Source organism: Lissotriton vulgaris, chromosome 9 (assembly GCF_964263255.1).
Source record: "Lissotriton vulgaris chromosome 9, aLisVul1.2, whole genome shotgun sequence".
Lineage (NCBI taxonomy): Eukaryota > Metazoa > Chordata > Amphibia > Caudata > Salamandridae > Lissotriton > Lissotriton vulgaris.
The window spans coordinates 407,787,698-407,807,478 of NC_141697.1; positions in this window are offsets into that span (position 1 = coordinate 407,787,698).

A 19,781-nucleotide genomic window follows, 5' to 3' on the forward strand; every position below is an offset into this window, starting at 1 on the left:
TTAAAGGAGAAGGAGACACTCACTTTCACAGTGAACGTGGAAGAAGAGAAAGTGATGAGAGGTGATTTGTGACGTGGTAGGCTTAATCATTAAATGGGGTCTGGCAGTGAAGTGCGTACTTATTCTGGAAGAAGCCTTTTGGGGTCTTGCGAAAGCAAGTCATCTTTAATAATTGCCTCTCGCTGCGTGTAATTGCAAGGTCATCTGATTTGCTCATATGTTAAAAACAGAAACTTTCTACACCTTTTTTTCATTGGTTGTGAAGCATTGTAAGAAGACGTATTACCGACCAATCCCTTTCCTTGCACAGATTTTGAAAAACATTTGATTGGCTGTATTGTGGTTAACTCTACGTTCCTGATCCTAATGTTGAGTGCCTTGTTTTTTCTATGTGAGGTTACGATACCCTCACCATGTGCGTAGCCCATTTTGTGACACACTTTATTTTACAATGCGTTTCAAGAACTAGTTGTAGTAGGGTGTTTCTTTTTTTTGAAAAATCTTTATTGACAGGGAGGCAGAAGATATATTCACAATAACACATCCAGATGCCAGTGTCATAGTAGCATCGGTTATTATCAAGAGAAATGGATACCAGTCTGACATGGGGCATCTGCTTTCCTACAATGGACATAGATGAATTGTCAGCAACCATTTCGCACAGACTTTATCTCACCGTCATATCAGACCCATTTTGCAGTCCGTGATCTGCCCACTTTCAGCCCAGTTATTAGTTTCTAGCAAGTTCAGCTAACAGAGAAAAGAAAAACAACAAAACTTAACTATTGTCATCACTTAGTAGAAGTTATACCCGTTCATAGTTGGTTATTAGTCACTGCACACGATCAGCTTGTTATCAAGGGTTTTGTCACCCTCTTGCGCCACCCCAGCATATACCAGAGTTCATTATTTATGCCCGCCCTTCCTAATCCTCCTCCTCCTCTTAATCCAAGTCCTCGTCTTCCGGTAATGGTTCACATGGCTCTCCCCTGTATTCGTTCCAGGGCGTCCACACCTTGTTCCATTTACGGGGGCAGGCCCGTAGTACATATACCGCTCTTTCCTTCACCATTAGTAAGTCCATATTCCTGATCCACCCAGCCACCATAGGTAACTCCGGGGCACCCCACCTTTGTGCAATGTCTCGCTTGGCCACTGTCACAGCCAACGTGACCCACAGCTGTCCATACCTGTCCAGATCATTAGGGTCCCAAATGTTCAATAGGCACTTACGGGGTTCAGGCAGGATTGACAGTTTAATGGCCTTGGAGACTGTGCGCATAATCTGCTTCCATATGTCTTGGATCAGTGGGCATTCCCATAAGGTGTGGAACAGAGTACCCTCCTCCCCGCAGCCCCTGAGGCAGAAGGGGTGTGGCGCCCTCTGTATTCTGTGCAGAAGTGTTCTGGTGTAGTAAGTGCGATGTAAAATCTTGAGTTGCACTAACCTGAACCTAGCCGAAATGCCCACTTCCCTTGGTGATGCAAGCGCCTCGTTCCACTCTGAGTCATCCACTTCGCCTAGTTCCCCAACCCATCTCTCTCTGAGTTTCTGTGTGGGGTCTTTCAGGTTGTTAACCAGCTTCTTATATGTGAGAGAGGTTGCCTTCTGCTCCATAAAGTCAGTCAGTAGCCTATCCTCTAGTGGTGACGATTCTGGGAGTGTGGTATCAGGTGGAATTGCTTGTAGTAGCGCGTGTCGGATCTGTACATATCTAAATGTTTCAGTGGGGCCCAAACCATATTGTTGCTGGAGCTGTGAAAATGCTACTACTGTGCCTTTGTCCCAAAGGTCCCCTACCGCGGAAATTCCTATGTGATCCCATTGCGCGAATCCCTTACAGGACCTTAAGTTTCCTAGTGATCTTGTGTCCCACAACGGCGTCATTCTGGTGATCTTCCCCTTTCAACCCATTCGAGATTGTGCTGCATGCCATAATGCCGCCGTATGAGACGTCGGTCCGAGTAGGTTCTTAACTTGTGAGAAATTGTATAGTACCGAGAGCATACCGTCCGTCCCCAGCTGTGACCAGTCCGCCTTGTACGCGGGGTCTCCCCGCGGTACGTGGATCCAGTGATTAATTACCTTAAGTTGGGACGCCCAATAGTACAACTGAAGATTGGGCAACGCGATCCCCCCTTCATACCAGCTTTTCACTAATTTATCATGCGCTATACGGGCTGGGCCGTTGCTCCACAGTAAAGTGGATACCAGTGCAGCGACTTGTTTGAAGTAACACGGTGCCACCATATAAGAGGTATTTTCTAACACATAGAGAAATCTGGGGAGAGCCATCATTTTATATAGTGCCGCTTGCCCAAGGAGAGTCAGTGGCAGAGTAGCCCAGTATTTAACATCTGCACGCAGGCGTGCCAGAGGTGGCAGCAAGTTTTCGGTATAAAAGTCCGCAGCACTATTAGTAATGTAAATACCCAGGTATTTAAAGGAGGTGGTCGCCAACGTCAGGGGACAGTTGTCCCGCAACAGTGGTTCCGGGCCCTTAAGCACGTATATTATTGATTTGGACCAATTCAGGGTGTACCCTGACGCCTTTCCGTGCTCATCGCAGAGAGTCAATAGGGCAGGGATTCCCTCGTTAGGACCAACCATGTAAATCCGCATATCATCTGCATACAGGGAGACTTTATCCTCCCACCCTTCCTCCCAAGTGATGCCCCGAAACAATGGCGTTGCTCTGAGCAAGATGGCCAACGGCTCTAGTACCAGCGCAAAGAGTAGGGGCGATAGCGGGCACCCTTGTCTAGTTCCGCGTCCCAATGGGAACGTTGGCGAAATGTGACCATTCGCAACCACTTGCGCCACTGGTGAAGTGTACAGTAGCCGTACCCACGCAAGATATTTCGGGCCAAAGCCCATACGAGCAAGGACTGCAAATAGATACTCCCATTCCACCAGATCGAAAGCCATTTTGGCATCTAGGGATAAAATTACAGCTTGTTCTGAAAGGAGATGTGCCCGTGCCAGCACCCCATGGACCCTCCGCAGATTCAGTGCCGTGCTCCTGTGTGGCATGAAACCCGATTGATCGGGGTGTATCAGGGTGTGTAGGTGCTGGGTCAAGCGACTGGCCAGGAGTTTCGCCAAGATTTTCGCTTCAACGTTGAGCAATGAAATGGGCCGGTACGAGGTGCATACAGTCGGCGGCTTAGCTGGTTTAGGAATGGCTACTATCGTGGCCGTGCGCTGGTCAAGTGGGAGTTCCGCCCTCTCCACACTCTCAACATACATATTCCGCAGGGGTTTGCTCAACACGGAAGCCGTCGCTTTATACCATTCTACGGGCAGTCCGTTGGGCCCTAATGCCTTGCCGGATTGCAACGCCTGTATTGCCAATTGGATTCCTGCCTCTGTCAATTCAGTGTCTAGTTCCTGCTGCGCCTCTTGTGAGAGCACGGGGACAGCAATGTGTTCGAGCGAAGCCATCGCCTCCCGTTCCGTGACGGTCCGCACCGGGGTGTATATCTCCTGATAGTGGCGTGCTAAGGTGCGTACTATTTGTTCAGGGTGTGTCTGTAGCTGGCCATCATGTGCGTAGAGTCTCTGTATCCCTCTGTTACTACCGCCCCGTTTGTCCAACCAAGCCAGCATCCTCCCAGCCTTGTCACCCACGTCATACATTCTATGTGCGGTGTTTGCCAAATGTCCCTCAGTAGTCGTGGTGAGGTGAGCCTGGTGTTGCTGCTGTCGGAGGTGCAGCGCATGTGTCGTTTCAGGGGTGGGGTCTGACATGTGGGCGGCGTTTGCGGTGTGGAGTGCCAACTCCAGTTTTGCGAGTTCACTTCTGGAGTCCCGTTTATGCCCTGTTATCGCTGCTATGGCTGCGCCGCGCAGGACTGCTTTGTACGCTTCCCAAAGCATCGAGGGCGATGAAACTGTCCCTGTATTTTCGGTAAAATAGTGCGCTGTGGCCAATTTAAGTTTCTTCCTGATTCCAGGGACTGTTAAATAGTTGGGGTATATTGGATACAGTCTGGCGCGCTTCCTCTCTTTGGTAGTAAGGTGGAGGGACACTGGGGAGTGATCAGATATGCCTCTGGGTAGAATTTCTAGTTTGTCTATTGATCCCAATCCCACTCCTAGAAAGAAAAAGTAATCAATACGTGAGAGGCTGTTATGTGTAGAGGAGTAGTGCGTGTACTGAGTCGCCGTGGGGTTCAACTGACGCCAGACATCTGTGAGGCCTAGTGTGCTCAGAAAACCAGGAAGCTTGGCAGCCCCTCTCGGGCGGTCTCGTATGGGAAAGGTGTCCAGCAAGGGGTCTGCTATTGCATTAAAGTCCCCCCCAATGATCATGTCGCCCTCTGGGAGGTCAAGGAGAAATTGTCCAAGCGCCGGCAGTGCTGTAGAGTGGAGTGCCGGGGGGATGTACACGGACACCACACTGAGGGGCCTCCCCTCCCATTGGCTATGTAGCGCCGCAAAGCGACCCTGGTCGTCCGTCCTGAGATTTTCAACCATAAAGGACGAGTTCTTTTTGAGGAGTATCCCCGTGCCCCTGGATCCTGTAGTGAATTCTGCGTGTACCGCCATGGCATACCCACGTCTGTCGAGTGCTTTGCAAGTAGTCCCTGCCAGGTGCGTTTCCTGAAGCATTACTAAATCAGGCCCGTGGCGTTTGACGGTTTGCAGGACCAAACCTCTCTTAATTTTGTCTCCCAGGCCTCTAACATTCCATGTGAGCAGTTTCAGGGGGGGCACCGCTGTCATTGCAGGGGCGCCCTCAGCGGGTGCATCTCGTTCCTGTTGGGCCATCTGGGCTTGTGACCAGTGTTACTGGTGCGTGGCAATGGGGTGTAACGCATATGCAATGACGTGTGCTAGGGTACCAGGAGTGTATGGCCTTCAGCGGGGCCGTGTTCCACATGAAAGCAGTGATGACTAAGAACAATAACAGTAACATTACAACTTTTTCCCCCCACCCCCTCCCTGCTCCCCTGCACCACGGACGACTTCCCGCCCGCAACCCCAACTTGGCAGAGTGCTTAATCCCATCCCTAACTATCTTACTTGCTCTAGGGGTTGGTGAGTCCCCTACAGGCACCGGCCAATGCCCGCCCTACTCAGCTCCATCAGCTTCAAGGTCCCAAAGGCTGCAAGCGTGTTGTCCCCCACGCAGCCATTCATTCAGACCCTGACAGTCTGTCCTGAATCAAGTGGGTCCCTCTCAAGATCAGACTCCAGTCCTGCGGCTCCTTCCTCGTTCGTGGGGCTACTGGATGGGTGTTCCGTCGGTCTTCCATTACGCTGGTTCTGGTGGTCCCTGTGCGGCGCTGGGGTTGGCCCACCTGTCTCCATCCATCAAGCCATTCTTGTGCCACCTCCGGCGTATCAAAAAAACACGTTTTCCGTCGGCTACAGTCCGCAATTTGGCGGGGAAAAGCATCGAGTATGGCACCCCTCTGTCACGTAGCGTCTTTTTCACTTCAGTGAATGATTTCCGGCGCCTAGCCACCTCCGCCGTGTAGTCCGGAAAGAAGGCCAAAGTCGAGTTCTGAATTTTTACAGGTGGTGAGACCCTGGCCGCTTGCAGGATGGCGTCCCTGTCTCTAAAATTAAACAGTCTAGCTAGTACAGGCCGCGGTGTGGCTCCTGGCTTGGCCGCACCGCCAGGAACCCGGTGCGCCCTTTCAACAGAGAAAAAGTGTGACAGGCCTTTAGGTTGTAGTTTGGTTTTGATGAGTTCCTCGACGTACAAATCCATAGCACCTTTTCCTTCCGATTCCGGAAGGCCTAGGATGCGGACGTTGTTTCTCCGGGAGCGCCCTTCCTGATCGTCCAGCTTGTCCTGTAGTTGTTTAGTGACTTTTTCCATTCGTTCCATCGCCACTTGCAGGTCCGAAGTGTCCTCAATGAGGGACTTGGTAACTACCTCCACTTGAGACACCCTTTCTGACATTTTCTTAAAGTCCGCCCTCAGCAGATTAACTTCGGAAGAGATGGAGCCCACCGTTGTTTGTACCTCGGAGAGGGTTTTCATAATGTCTTCCAAGGTTACCTTTTTTGTTCCGTCTGTATCTGAAGCTGCGCCTGTGGAGTGACGCCCGCCACTCTGAGAGTGTCCGTGCTGGCTGTACGCAAATTTGTCGAGTTTCGCCTGTGTCGACGTACTCCTTTTACCCCTGCCTGCCATGGCGTCGTGCTTGTGAATGTACAGCCTATTCTTGGCGATATTCTCTGTACCACGCGTCAACGAGCTACGTGGCTCCCTCGGGCGTCAGGCAGTGTGCAGTCGGGTGGGTGTCTCACTGGTTTCAAGAGCTCGCTTTGTCTCCCACAGGGCCCAGGCGCGGTGCAGTCGGCGGTCGCGATGATCAGCACGCCGGTTCCCAGTGCTGTATATGTGCGGCTTGCCGCGTGGCCACCCCGGCCCCTCACTTTCACTTTAGTATGCCTTGCCTCGGCGCTCCGGTGTGTCTCCGTTGATCCCCTGGCAGGGGTCACCTTGCGAACTGTGTTCAGACCCCTATTGTGCAGCAGGAGGGTACCCCAGTCCAGCAGCATTAGGGTGCAACTGTTCGGGCAGCCACGGCACCTCTCGATGGGTCGGTCACCACTATGGACGCCCCATTAGGATGTTCTCGCTGTGCCATGATTCAAGGGTTCAGTCCCGTCCCCCCGTTAATCTTGCGTGGGAACACGGATTATTGGCACTGTGGGAGGGTGGCAGGGCCTCCGATGCGATCTTCCTTACCCTGCTGCGTGAGCGTTGCGCCTGGTCGTCTCCTCTTCCCAATATGGCGCTGACCGGGACCCAGGGATATCCCTGTTTGCGTTGGTACTTGCGCTGTGTTTGAATGGTTTATGTAACCAGTCTTGGATGCGGCCGTCCCTACTGCACTTACGGGGGTCCGTGCCGGCAATGCGGAGCTCCGGAGCACTTCTCGTTTCCGTGTCCTGAAGGGGCCAGCTGTTGCCACCGCGTCCAAGCTGAGCAGGATGCACTTCCGCCCGGGCCCACCAGGTACGCCAGGCCGGTGCGGTCAGACAGTCACAGGCCTCAGCACGTCGCTTCAAAATGGAGCAGTTCCCGGCATCGGACTGCCGCCGGGGTCGGATCTAACAGCGCCGCTCGGGTCCCCGAGCCGTTGCCCCTACTTCGGGTGGGCGATAAGGCGGATAAGTGAACGGCTTTTAAGGCGGGCCGCTATGCCTTGGGGAGCTCCCGCTTCAAGCTGCCGCCATGCTCGGAAGTTGGCCACGCCCCCCTAGTAGGGTGTTTTTAACTTAAACTGTGTTCTCTTCTTTTTAGTTTGTTGACTGTAACAGGATTTAAAAGTATTATTCTATTTTTTATATTATCATAATTGTGCTAACGTTTCTCCTTTAGTGTAGAGTACTTTGTCCTTTCATTAAATGTATAATTCTTCAAACCATCCTTGAAAGAAAAATGCTAAATTTTTGAAAATATTTTTATTGAATCTTTTTTCAATTTAATTCAAGCAAGCTTTATTCGACAATTGTCATAAAAGCATAAAACACATAAAATTCATCATAATGTTAAAAAGCTTAAAATACAAAGGCTTAAAATTCAATATATCTACATGTAACACAATTCATGAATACTAAAGTGTATAGTTTACAACCAGGTTTTAAATCTCGTCAAGAATTGATTACCCCACCATAAATTTACTCCTAATTGCCCATGCCCACCCTAGGAACTTTGCCACAGCTATGTACACAGGGGGATTATTACTAGTACGAATAATTCTTACAGCTACCATACCACTCCTGGTGCCCAATAGCGTGCACATTGGGCGTAGCCATACCCGCCGAGGGACTACGTATACTGGGCACCCAAAAGTTGTTTCCAAGGAAGCCGGGCAACCTACAGGCAACCTTTCCACCCATAGACCATCTGGATGTGAACGCTCTAACTGGTAAAATGCCAATTCTAAATTGAAAGTAGGGCTTTCTATCCAGAGGTTTAGTAATGTCATCCCAAAAGGCTTCAAGGTTAACCACATCTTTAAAATCCAGAAAAATCCCAGTCAATGAAAGTGGGGCAATATTCCTATAAGCTTTGAAGGCCACTACTTCCCAGTACAAACCCTTCAAAACCTTTTTCGGAAGAAACCTAGCAATGAGTGGGTATTACCATAGCTCTTTTAAACCTATCTCCTCAAGGATCCCACCAGCTCTAGATAACCATTTGATTTTGTGAAAGGTATCACTCTTAATTACATCCATGAGCCCAACTGCAAATAGTCTCAATTCGGGGGTTGAACATAAACCCCTCCAGTATTAAACTGGGCGCAATGAGGCAATTAGTACAATTGGTCTCATTCCCAAATCATAAAAGAGAGGGCTTATTGGGGTACTCTGGGGTAGTTTGGTGAGATTTCTTAGGAACCTATTTTCAGAAGCAGTCATTTTTCCCAAGTTCTCAAACACCCAAATCTCTTCCCCATAGAGGGCAGAACTAACCACTTTGCCATAATAAACACGAAGAGCAGGAGCAATTGGTTTTGTTAATGACCTAGCATGTTCGAGGCTCAGTGCTCCGGCGAGCTGATGGTCATTAAGCGTTGCCAACTCGACCTGCTGATTCCAGCGTAGGTCGTGTTGTATACTAACACCCAGATAGCTAAATGCTTGGACTTGCTCAGGAGGCAATTTATTCATGGTTACATTACCCTTAAAAGATTTGTGTTGGTTAAAAAACATAAATTTAGACTTTAAAACTTTCACTTCCAAACCTCGATTGGTGCAAAAGTTTTCAAAAATTCCTGATGCTTTTTGCAATCCACTCGGGGTTTTTCCAATAATTAGACAATCGTCAGCGAACATTAAAATGGGTACTTTCGCTCCAGCTAGGGTTGAGGCATCGACGTTAGCTTTAATCAATAATTTTGCAACATAGTTTATATACATGGAAAACAAAGTTGGAGCTAGGACACAGCCTTTCCGTACCCCTCTTTCTACTGGAAACTGGTTCCTAACGTTTCCTGCGTGGCCCTACCTAATTTGTGAGAAATTATGTTCGTGGAGTCTTATCATTAATGAGAGAAGGGCATGTGGCATACCCATATCGTTTAAAACAGGCCACTGGGTCGGGCGTGGGACAAGATCGAATGCTGCCCTTAAATCAATAAAGGCAGCATATAAGCTACCCCCACCTAATTGTACAGTCTTCCAGTAAAGCATAGCAAAATGCAGTACTTGGTCGATTGTGCTAATGCAGGCTCTAAATCCTGCTTGTAGATGGGATAGAATGTTTTGCTCGCGCTCCCACTCCTGTACTTTGTTTAGAATCAGCCTGCCAAGGATTTTTTGCATAGTATCAATCAGGCTGATTGGGCGGTAATTACCAGGGAGCGATTTATCCCCTTTCTTAAACACTGGTATAATTTCTGCACCATTCCATGATTTTGTTATCGGTGCTCCTTTAGCTATTAAGTTTGCCACCAACAGTATATACCTTCCCCAGGAGTCTCTATTGTGCAAAAAGATATCTGCTGGGAATCCGTCTATACCTGGTGCTCTACCTGGTACCACTAGGTCTAAAGCACAATATACATCCCTTAAATTGAATGCGTCTTCCAAAAAGGGTGTATAGGGAACCTCTACATTTATGTTTGATTCCACTCCCTTTGCGTATTGTGGCTTGAAGTAGGCCGCCCATTCTTCTTGTGCTACCCAATTTTGAGGCTTATCAGGTTTACCCTCACATCCCCACTTGAGTACATTCCAGAAACATCTCAAATCTTTTTGGGCACCTGCTTCTTGGAGCTCTTGCCACCTATGCTCATCCCAAGCACGCTTAGATTTGGATACTACAATCTTATAGGCTGCCCTTGCAAGGTGTACACTAATACTTGATCCACTTTTAATGGCACTACCCAGATCTTGTCGAGCTTGCCTACACTCCCCAGTGTACCATCCTGGAGAGCGGTGGGTATGAATATTGTTTTGCTTACACGGCCTGACAAACAAACTTTTCAATTCACAAAAAAAGGATTTGTGTATCATGGTACCATATTCTAAGGCTAAAACCATGTCACCTTTGTTGGCTTGTACCCCCATCTCCCTCGCAACTTGCTTTAGCTTGCTAGAAATAACATCTGTATGCTCTTGGCATTCCGACACTTTGGCCCATTTTACGTGGCGAATGTCATTCGCAATAACTATATTTGGGGAGGACCCTACTGCCAACCCCCTATCAACGATGGATACCTTCCAATATGACAGGAACATACATAAAGGATTGTGATCACTCTCAACCCTATCGACAATCGACATATCCTCTAGGTGTTTCCATAATTCAAGACTTACCAAGATATAATCGTTTCTACTTACTCGAGGGCCACTCTTAAAGGTAGTAGCACCTAGCTTATCTTGCGATGTCCTGCCATTGGTTGCTTTCAATCCCTTGTTCAAACAAAGTGAATTGATCTGAATTGCTAGCTCAATCCATCTCTTTAATGGCTCCAATTCAAGTTTAGGAACTCCCCACTGCATATCTTCTTCATCCGAAATATTTCATTTGCCACTTAGCAACGGCTCAAAAGTCGTATTAAAATCACCTCCTAAAACTATGTGTGAATGCTGGGAGTGACATTCTATGAGTTCTTCTATGGTGACTATAGCCTCCGATTTCTTGCCCCCAGTGCTCCTCGCATACAGGTTATAGATATCCATAGGTTTTTTGTTTCTAAACTTAAGAGTGACAATCTGTATGTCCCTATGTTTTGAAGGGAGTGCCTTTATGCTAACATCGAGGTCCTGCCTAATCAAGATAGTTAAGCCACAAGAGGGTCGCCCTCTTTTACCCTTTTCTGCAGGTACGCTAAAGTTTGAAAACCCGGAAAAATGCTGGGCTTCTAGTAACCAGGTTTCTTGGAATAAGCAGATATCATGCAAATTAATAAATGAGGCCTATTCCGGGATTTCGACCTTCCTTTTCAAACCTGCAATATTCCAAGATAGAATCGATCTGGATTTAGTAGGGTCATGTAAAAGGCTAAAGTTTGTGTTTATATTTATATTTGTCATGATGTTAACACGATCCTCAACTAGCCTCGGAATTGCTGGTATGCAGGTAACACCTAGGTTAGAACCTATGTATGGGCTCTGACTTGCCGCTATCAAACAATCAATGTGGCCTACTTGGACAGCTTCTTTGGATAGTCATTCATTATAATCTAGGCCTGAACAACCTGGTTCACTCCCACATGCTCGCTTATCAACTCTAGTCAGCCATTTTTGTATTGAATCTTTTATATTCATCACACGGTTGAAATGCAAAATCTTTTTTTCATTCATTGGTATCAGGCGTTGCACCCAAAACAATTTATTTTATCATAAGCACTCATTCCTTATGTTTACATTATATAAGTGTTGCCCCATCATCTTTATTTAAATGTTTGAGCTTTTTTTACTTTCAGATAAAGTAGAATATAAGTGCTATGACAAACACTCCCTCACTACTACTTCATCTTTCTATTTTTATGTACACTTTGGGGTCGATTCCGATTCGGGAAAGAAAACCGTCCGACGATTCGTATTCGTAGCCGTTTCCGTACGAATCGTACAAATCCGTCCGACTCGCGTAGTACGATCCGTTGTAAAAAAATACGTCCGAATGTTTGCGAACCGTACGAAAAACAAGCAAAAATCTGTACGATATGGACTCAGAAAGTGAACAGTACAAGGGGCAAACATGCCGTAGGACCCGAAAAGTACGATCCAGGTCGGGGAACAAGAACTCGATTCGTACGGGAAAACGTTGTCACGTATGAACAGTGATTTGTAACGAAAACATTGCATATGACCGAGCCGCACAATCAAATACGACACGATCTCTCCCTCAACGAAGCGCACAAGAGCCCCGTAAATACGTCGCGAATGAGCGAGCCACACAAACAAATACAAAACGAACCCCCCTTAATGAAGCGCACACGTACCCCGTAAAAACGTTGCGTATGAGCGAGCCACACAAACAAATACGAAACAAACCCCCCCTTAACAAAGCGCACGCGAAACCCGTTAAAATATCGCGCATGAGCGAGCCACACAAACAAATATGAAACAAACCCCCCCTTAACGAAGCGCACGCGTACCCCTAAAAACAGCAAAAGGAGAGTCCAAACGACTCGCACAACACCAAAAAAAATGTCTCTTGTGTACAAACCATTGAAAATGAATGTCCTGGCCAGATCTAAACAGGCAAACAGAGGTCCTAACTCAGACCCACCCCTTATAACACACCCACCAACATTTTCAAACTAAGCCCCACCCACAAACGGACCAATAAAAATGGCCCAAACACACAAAGCATCATCCTTTGCAACATAGCCATTTAGCTACAGACACAAAGACAACACACCAACAACTGCACAAACCCACCTTCACACATACCCACACTATCACATTTAGACCCACACACCCACCATTCACATTCAGACCCACACACCCACCACATCCATACACACCGTCACCCCTCCAATCACATTCACCCCACACCATGTACTCACAAAAGAATCCATAGTTCTCAAAGGAGGAGATGGAGATCCTTGTAGATGAAGTCATCAGAGTCAAGCCACAGCTGTTTGGCGCATTGGTCAGACAGAATAAATAGAACAAAGACCCTGCCTAAATACTTCAAAAAGGTCACCTACGGGATCCACAAGGATTATACACGGGGTGACATTACACATGTATCAGAGCCATAGACATGGGAAAGCATAAGGTCAGCCCAAATATTTTTTTAAAAACATTTTTGTGTTTTTATTAGATCTGGCATTTCATCAAAGTGGGACATTCAATAAATATATACAAATGATTCTATAGATAAAATTGATAGAAAAAACAATGGGTTCATCAATATTTCATAATGAAGAGTTCAGCAATTACTAGTGTTTCACACACTCCCAGGCAACAAAACGGGGGGGGGGGGAAATTCATCCACATACACTCATAAATCAAGGGGTCAGTCAGTCACATTCACGCTCATTCTTCTCTCATGGACACACACGACATAGCCTGCACCATACAGATGATATTGGGAGGTGCAAAGACTAGGGTGTAGGGTGCAGAGTAAGAAGGCAGGGAGATGGACGAAACTATAGTCCAGCGGGACTAAAGTAGTGGCTTTCTTAGAGGTAACGCCAACGCGCGTTTCGGTGTGAAGCACCTTCGTCAGGGTGGGCGGGTACAACCAGGGGAGGAGAAACACACAGTAGGTAACCAAGGCTCAAGGGTGGATCAGGATATTTGGACAGATCTTTCCAAGCATAGTTATCTTCTTGGGGGTTCTGCAAAGGCGATGTCCTAAGCCGAAAAGGGGGTACATAATATTCAGATCTGTCTTATTCTGGTAGGAGTCTATATTGTCGCCTGTGAGGGATCCTATGTGTGGTCCGGCTAGAATCACCTTAGAGTTACTTTTAGTAGAATCCTGGGTGGGTAAAAGATCAGCTCTTCCCTCTTGGGGACCGGCACTCAGCGTCTCCCTTGTGGAGAAGGGGACTCAGGGGGAGAGATGTAGTCCGAGTCGGGTCCGGTAGGTAAATACTAGGGCTGATCAGAGAAGAGTGACGCCGACACGCTGGACGGGTCAGAAGGGGGTATTACAGTGCTCCACAGGCTGGAAGGTTGTTCGGATGGAATTCCAGGGTTCCAATCATGAGGCTCCCGAGGAGCCGGTACACGGCACTCGTCCAATGCAGTGACGGTCAGCGGTCCTTTTTGAAGTATTTAGGCAGGGTCTTTGTTCTATTTATTCTGTATTTTTTCCCCGTATTCCTGCCTACATCAATAATTCCCTTGGGGAACCCCCTTCTATTTTGCATTGGTCAGACAGACCAGCATAGCTGACAAAATACACCAGTGGGTGAGGATCGTCAATAGGGTCAATGCTGTTGCACCCATCAGGAGCACCAGGAAGGATTGCCAGTCCAGGTGATACGATCTGCGGAGGATGGTGAAACGGAAGATGGACGACGACTACGCCAATAGCCAGCACACTGGAGGTGGTGGTTCCTGCAGACCAGTACAGTACCAGCCCTGGGAGGAGAAGGTCATGGCCCTGCTACCACCGGTCGGAGTACATGGCATTGAAGGAGTTGTGGAGCTTGGTGGGTATACAAACAACTCAAGTAACATGGGGTAATGGCACCCACACTCCAAGTACAAAAAAATGCCCGTAACAAGTGGCAAGCACCCGCCGCCCATAACTACATGCCAAAATAACGCTAATGCCACTAACATGTGTATGCCCCATAGACAAACCAAGGCCATGCTATATCTCATGCTACAGGAAACACAATCCCAAGAATGGACGTCCGCCATCCTGGGAGGGTGGCTGTCTCAAAATGCATCGTGGCACTCCAAATAAGACCCAATTGCATGGGCATCCGCACAGGGGGGCAAGGCTGGCTCTTGGCCCCCCTGGATCTGGCCAAGTCAGGGCCGGCCCTAGTCCATCATACTCCTGAAATGGTGCCATTGTCCCAGGTGACAGCACCCTCCATTGGGTGGGAAGTGTGCAAGGGGGTTGCCGAGAATTATGCAAGGCAGAGGGGAGGAGGGTGCAAGGCGGAGGGTGAGAAGGGTGCAAGGCAGAGGGGATGAGGGAGCAAGGCAGAGGGGAGGAGGGTGCAAGGGGGAGGGTGAGGAGGGTGCAAGGCAGAGGGATGTAAGGGTGTAAGGGGGATGGGGATGAAGCAAAAAAATTGGCCACCCCTTTCAACATTTCTGTGTACGTCCATGGCCAATTGCACTCATCCCATATGGCCCATATACACACTCATGCACCATACTCAATGCACAGGGAGTATGAAAGTACTGACAAGAAAGCTGACACTGGGCCCTAGTGTAGCCAGCACAAGGCCCTCCTGTGACCAGTGCAAACACTAACACCAGGACAACAAGGTCAAATATCTTGGACAGGAACTAAAAAACAATGTCATGGCAGCATGCCCCATGGGGGACAGCCACACCACGAGGGACGCCCAGTTCAAAATCAGACTCCAACTACCAGCATGGCCTGTCACACACACCCCTTACATAAACATAGCCTCCTGGGACAGGCAATGGAGTGCCCCACTGTCACAATCGTCAGGTAACACAACAAAACAAATACAGATCAGATGAAGCATCCAAGCAAAAACAATGCACGGTGCTGATTCACAAGTCCCTTGCGCTTCTTTCACGATGCTGTTGCTTCACCTTTTTGACGCAGCGGATGCACAAAAGTTGCGCCATGGTGCTGCGTATTTACAATGTGATGCATCTGGGAGATGTGCCACGTTCTAAAGCCCTGCGCCAGAAGTAGGTGTACTGGTGCTTGGGGGGCAGGGGCTGTCATGGGACAGCAACACCTCACAAAATTGGTTGATTTAAATCACCAAGATTACAGCTCAGTCACTTTTATGCACATGCTGCCTCAAAACCCGGTGCATACTTGAAGCAGACGTAAGGATTGATGCAGCATTATGCAGATAGGGCCACACAGAGCATTGCTGAATCTGCGTTGCGCCGGCAACACAACTCCAGCAATGTGCCACTTCCATGGCACAAATGCATGACACAGCTGTGCCGTTGTTCCACCATGGTGCTATGCAGTGTCAATGTGTTGCATACATGCTGGCATAGCTGTGGTGCACAATGACTGGCGAATCACTGCTGACATGGCTGTGCCAGTCAATGTAAATAGTCACTCACATGTCAATGAGTCCGGAGCACAAATAAATCTGACCCCCCAACATACCCATCCACAAGTGAACATTGAGAACAACCCAAAGCATAGATAACGAACAGGTGGAACAGTGCCAACAACAATGTATATGAAAATTGGATGTTGCATGAAATGGCATTAACATTGTCTGTCTCTCACACCCACAGGGCAACGTGCTCAACTACCCCCAACGAGGGGGAGATGAATTGCAGTCCCAGGCTACACAGGACCCTGATCCCACCGACAGCGACGCCTCTCACCACTCCATGGATGACCCCGACTAACCTGGCACCTCTGGAGCCCAAACAATATAATGATTTTTTGCCAAGCAAAGACTGCGTGTCGCACAGCTACACAGGCCCTGGCTCAGGCCTAATGAATATTTAACTCAATTTGCTTCAATTACATCATAAAATATTAACAGACATACTCAAAATGAGATTACTTCATATTTTTTATCTTTATACGAGTCTCAATTAACCCTGGGCGGAGTTGGCGGAGTGGGGCTTCGCGGAGCTACGCGAAGTGGGCGAGAAACTACGCCCACCTCCGCACTCCGCGTAGCCCCACTCCGCAAACACCACTAGCCGCCAGCCCCGCCACCCGCCTCCCTCCCGCCCTCCCTAAATACTTTAAATTAAAGGAGTCAAATAATTTTAAACGCACTTACCTTGCCCGCCGCTGCCCGCCGCGTCCCCGGGGCTCGCTATCTTCCGTCTTCCGTCTTCTTTACTAATGCGCATGCGCGGGCGGCCGCGCATGCGCATTTCTCACGAGAAAATGCGCATGCGCGGTCGCCCGCGCATGCGCATTAGTAAAGAAGACGGAAGATAGCGAGCCCCGGGGACGCGGCGGGCAGCGGCGGGCAAGGTAAGTGCGTTTTAAATTATTTGATTCCTTTAATTTAAAGTATTTAGGGAGGGCGGGAGGGAGGCGGGTGGCGGCCAGCTACGCTCCGTCTGCGGAGCGCGCGTAGTGCCGCCTGGCTACGCCCGCTCCGCAAAATGCGGAGTAGGCGGCACTACGCACACTCCGTGCACGGAGCGTAGCTGGCCGCCCACCGTTAGTCTCAATGTATTATTACTCTTTTAAGTTGCAAAAATCATTCTTTTAACAAAATATCCAATCTGATAAACACTCCAAACTGTTTTTCTCAAATAACAGCATATTTAACAAACTGCAAACAATAACTTATCTTTTCCCAATGCATTTCGGGTTCAAGAATGAGCCCTTCGTCAGGGGGTTAACAAATTACAAAATAAAGCATGAATTGAAGAAGAAGATTCCGAAGTAATTCTCGTCCAAATCTTCAACACAAAGTAATGTGCTTAGTATTACATGATTTTGCACATTCTATCATTATAAATGATGCTGAGAGCTTTGATTTAAAAATGTGAAAGCCCAAATTGAAGTAAATATAAAGAAAACAAAGTATCAGATCCCTGTCTTCCTCTAAGTGGAAAAGAAAGCGTTAATGTAACCCAAGTAATCTGAAGTAAAGTGCATAGGACAGCTACCAAGTCAAATATGACACCCGTGATTTGTGAATCTAGAAACATGCAGACGTGTCGGTCATTTTTATCCTCGAGTGCAAATGGTGACTGTGGTGATAGAAACCTAAAATACAACCCAGTGAGACTGCGCCGACCCATGCAGCAACTGGATCAGGGACATCTGCGCCAACCACCACACCCATTCCTGCCACATCCCAGCAGACAGCTCAGATCCCTGCCCACACTCCACAACTGAGCCAGTCTGACAATGAGGGACAAGGTTCGCCAGGCACCCAGGAGGTGGCAGACAACACCACCACTGCCATCCCTCAGGTGTCCCGTCGACCCGATGTGCCCACAACCGCAGGCCAGGCTCGTGTGGGCAGGGGTGGTTCGAGCGGCACCAGGAGGAGGCGAGAACCTGACCAGCCAGCTGCAGGGCCCGGTAAGTCTGAACTAGGAAACATCATGGAGGCATGCCAGCGGGACACCAGGGAGTTCAGCCAGGTAGTGGGGGCCCTTACAGAAATCAAAAACCTGCTTGCCGAGCAACACGAAAGTCCAAGGGCAGATGGAGGCAAGACTGGATGAGCTCTTGGCGGTGCACAGGGACATAAGCCATTCACTCCGTCGGATCGCTGACAACATGCAGCACCCTCACTGTGTCACCAGACAAGAAACATCGAGGTGAAGACCGCCAACAGGCACAGGGGGGAGGAGGAGGAGGAATCGTCCGACGGAGTGTCCCATGCATCATCAAGGCCTGCATATGAGGGTCCCCCAAGGAAGGTGGGTCGTCACCACAAAAGACAGTGAGAGGCAGTGGACCATGCACATCTCCCAGGTCACCTGGTCTGGCATCTTGCTGTTGTGTGCAACAGCATCACCTTATTGACTGTTCCACTCACCCACATGGGCTTGCAGGTTGCAGTCTGACCAATGATGGCAAGCACTGTGGTCTGGACTCTGTTGACTCAAATTGCAAGGCATCACATCTCCCTTTGTGAACTTTGGATTCCCCCCTTTATGTACGGCACCTAGCACTCATTCATGTGTTCCTGCACAAGATAGAAAAATAAACAAAAGAAACACAATAGATTTTGATGCTGCATTCTTTTGACGTGAGTCAAAAACATACGTGTGGGGAAATCTCAAAGAGTGTGCAGCAAACTCAAGCCATCAATACACTGAGATCTGAGTGCGGTTGATGACACACATAGGTCACAATGTACCATCAAATACATACATGGAGTGCAATAGTCGTCCGTGATGGTTTCAATCTGCTGAGGGGGGGGCCTTGCCCTACTGCTCTGACAGACAGTCTGGAAGAGTTTCATGAAGGTGAAGAGGTCATGGGTCATGTTGAGGTGCCCAGGGAGGGGTACCAGGTCTCTTTGGTGATGTGGGAGAACTATCTCCTGCATGCAGTTACGCTGTGGATGTGATAAATGGTGCCCAGGGCACGGGTGGCTGGACGGAGTTGGTGAAACGGGGTGTTGGATGGGAGACGTCCATGTTCGTCTTTGAGGCAGGGGTTTTGGAGTGCCTACTGAGTGTGGCTGAGGAGTATGAAGGTGATCCTGTAGTTGTCAGTGAGACAATTGTATGTATCTCGGGTGGACGGTCATGTGGCTGTGGCAGGGAATATTGAGGCTGAGGTGTGCGCATGCACCCTGTATGTGCTCAAATCCTCCTGTAGTCTGGCTCTTGTCCCTGCGTAGAGGGTTTTGCCGTAGTTTAGCCTGCTGGTGTTGTGGACCTGGGGGACTGTCTTGAGTAGGAGTGGATCCATCTGAAGATCATTAGCAGCATGCGGAGGGACTTGCAGCATGAGGTAGTGATGGTGTTGATTTGCATGGTTATTGTGAGCGAGGAGTGTACAATGAGCACCTGCTTGCGTGCGAGGCCACTGTGTGCTTGTGCGCTGCCCAGGTCGGTGTGACACAAGGAGATGTCCTAGCTGTAAGGGGACATTCCTCAGATGATGAGCTCAGTCTTGCCCAAGTCCAGCCTCAGGTGGCTGATGTACATCCATTTGTCAACGCATGCCTTCTTGAATGTTGGATCTGGGAGTGGCTGGGTCTTTGGTGAGGGTGAGGAGCAGCTGGGTGTCAATGGCATAGGACATGATGATGAGGTCGTGTGCACATTGTAGACCGTCACACTGATAGATGTGGCCTGGGCCATGGGACCGATGACCCCAGTGTACTATGCGACAAAGGGTTGATGCAGACTCACTGGGCCTTGCTGGGGAGGTACTTGGTAATTTCATCCTGGGTCTTCCTGTGTATCCCAGTGTTGGAGATGTGTGATCTGACAGTGTGTTAGCACATGGGGTTGAATACCGTTGAGCAGTCAATGGGGTGAGGGTGGTGGCCTCACCGCTTCCAGGTTTGGAGTGTTGACAGCCAATTAGCATAAAGCTCGTGCTCGGAAAGGTACGAATACTGTACGAATACTGTACGCGTACCGTACTTCGTCTATAGATATAACTATGATTTTACTTTTGATTTTTTCAGGAACTACTGAACGATTTACACCATTTAATAAAAAGCATGATCTGCGAACTAAACTCTACCTTTTTGCCAAA